We start from the raw sequence: 2830 nt of genomic DNA, 5'->3' as shown, positions 1-2830 counted from the left end.
CTGTACAGGCTAGGGAATAGTCTGGCTGTGAGACTCTATAAAGCTAGGTTTAAAATTAAATGTATCATTCATTACATCAGTTCTGGAGAATATAACGTAAGACCAATCCCAGTTAGATCTAATACTGCGTTTCAATGCAACTGACACAATGGATTGAGTTACATACATGTACATGTAAACATAGCTTAAATCGATTGTACTGGATCAACTGGAATATTTCACAATAAGTTAAACCAAAAGTAAGACCAATAAGATGGTACCAGCCCCCCACAAAGAAGATAAGCCCAGTATTGTTCATTCCACACTCATTCTTAGCTCCATAAATATTGCAGGTCAATCAGGAGTTGACACGTCATAATACTAGAAAGAATATAAAACATTGAGGGGCTTCACCTCCTGATTGCACCTCCTAGTCACACCCAAACGTACGTACATACAGACAAAAATTCTTGTAAGTAAGAGCTTAGCCCAATCAAGTCATGAATAAATTCAATAATTACATATAACAATATAATAGTGAATTCGTCTCTCTCAGTAATATTCTTCACCAGACAAAGTATGGGAAATCCTTGTGCTACATGTACTTGTGTCTTCCAGGACTATTCCCTTATATTAGCACAGTAGTTGCTAGTCCTTTAAAAAATAAAAAGAATTTTCAGTTTAAAATTTTAACTGTTTCAAATAAAAGCTATAGTTGTAAAAAAGGCCCACACTCTACTATGGTCTGTGAGAAAATGAGTGGTAATGAGCATAAGTATACCAAATTAATTATTAAAAAATAATTATCATTGCATAGATTATGTGTGGAATGAGCGCATGCTACCAGACTGAGCATATTCCAGTTGATCCCCAGTGTACTAGCAGTTTACGACCAACAAGGGTCTTGTTCCATAACTAGAACCAGACCCTTAGACCCTCTCCTATTATCATTTGGGTGGATGGGAAGGGTATGGCCCAATGGCTTAACTACAACTGTTCTTCAGGACAAAATACAAGACACATTGCATCATAGTCCACTGTATCCTCAAGAGAAGATGGTCCATCCTTTACAAAACAGCATCTCAGTTTCTTAAAGTTTGTTGAAGTAATGACTTTTTTGGTATTATGCCCACAGAATATGGCAAAAAAGCATGTTTGTGACTTGATTGACAAAAATAATTTAAAAAGTCAATTTCTATTGTTGTCAGTCCTTACACAAATAGCACTAATCATAGATCAACTGGATTCACTGAGAAAGAGAAAGTAGTACATAGATCAGAAAGAGTACAAAAGATATGAAAAATGATATAAACTCCAGCCTAGTATTTATGAGTCGGTTGGGAACAGAAGAAATGCAATTACTAACAATGTATAGCAGAAACAATTAGTTGGGCAAACATAATATGCAAGCAGAAGCAGCAAATTTCTCATCATCCACCAGGTAAGCATAACACAGAGAATAGCTTGTCCATTACAGCTACATTTAGAGATCAGGAAAATAATAATTATGCTCACTGCTGACACATTGATGTTAATAATAGACTAGGATAATGCCATGAAAATGATGCTAGGCTTCTACACACTAAAGAACTCTCTCTCTGCCCTCAATGTCCTTCTCTATCAAATAATCCATCACGCTGATTGCAACAAAGAGGAGGTGTGGTCAACCTGTCACTGTGGTCCCTATGACGATGGTGATCTAATGCATCTACATGGTGTACATGTACTGGAAAAGTGTATATTGCTGGTTCTAATAAAACTTTGTCCCATTTAAAGCCACCATTCACGTTATTTAGCATCTGTTTGCCATTATTCAAAAGCGATTAATTTTTAAGGATCATTTCGTCCATTTATTTTACCCCAAAAGCACACAGTAATTATGGTAATTACAATCATTACTCCTAATAGTTGTCAGTGACCTAAAACAATTAACTTCTCTTCCACAAGCTACACAATTAGATGCCACATTAGGTCTGGACTGGCTACTAACAAAACGCGACTACCACATGACAAATCCACATCAAAAATCTGAATTCTAATTTACCCCTTTGTTCTTCGACTTAAAGACAACTATAGCTAAGCCATTTGAACTGGCCATCTACCAAAGTAGGGGGTCTGGGCAGTGAGACTACTGTATAATGGTATATTACATGCATTAATTACCACATCTACTAAATACTAAAATATTAATACACACATACCGTAAGTATTTCTTCTAATAGTGTGGCGGGCTTCTTCGTTAGACTATAGATATTTTAGACTACTTCTCATGCTCCTCTTCATCTATTTATAGTGGTTCATAGTGTCCACTCAGCCTTTCTTTTATTGTAATTACTCCAGTCCAGTAGGCGAAGGAGACTTCTAACAGCTCGTATACATCGGAAAATCCTACCAAAAAACAATGATTAAAAGTTTAAAAGATTATCCCCTAGACCCTTACTGTTGCTCTGGCCTCTTCTTTCACAACTAAAGACACCATAAAATGTCACGTGGCCAAAATTAGACCTATTACTGCGCATGCGCAAAACATGTATTAAGTTATTAACCATAGATATTATAGATTAGGCACTCCAATTAAATTAATAGTTTCCCGTTACCGACGCGGGGGTCACGCGCATTTTTCATTATTAGGTCCAATTTTTCATTATTATAATTATTTTTATCGAATTTTTAAAATTAAAAAACCATTTTCGAATTTTATTTTGAAGTTATCTGATGAAAATTAAACAAAAATGAGAAGGAAAAGGAAATACAATTATAGCTACAAAAAACACAGATCGCTCAGTACTATTATGCTGTAAGAAAAAGAACTATACTACAGAGCTACATCTACTATAGTGAACTAAATTTA

The 2830-nt window shown here is 35.3% G+C and overlaps 1 long non-coding RNA gene across 1 annotated transcript; it reads right to left on the bottom strand.

Annotated features, from left to right (window-relative positions):
* Window positions 1-8: 8 nt before the first annotated feature.
* Window positions 9-2477, bottom strand: LOC109589237 (uncharacterized). Its single transcript, XR_002188604.1, has 3 exons — window positions 2420-2477; window positions 2181-2367; window positions 9-633 (listed from the first exon to the last, which is right to left on the bottom strand). It is a non-coding gene; the product is annotated as an uncharacterized LOC109589237 (long non-coding RNA).
* Window positions 2478-2830: the final 353 nt, after the last annotated feature.

The sequence above is a fragment of the Amphimedon queenslandica genome, unplaced genomic scaffold (genome assembly GCF_000090795.2).
Source record: "Amphimedon queenslandica unplaced genomic scaffold, v1.1 AMPQUscaffold_11512, whole genome shotgun sequence".
Taxonomy (NCBI): Eukaryota; Metazoa; Porifera; class Demospongiae; order Haplosclerida; family Niphatidae; genus Amphimedon; species Amphimedon queenslandica.
The sequence above is the reverse complement of the archived record's forward strand: the minus strand, read 5'-3'. Positions and strand labels throughout refer to the sequence as shown.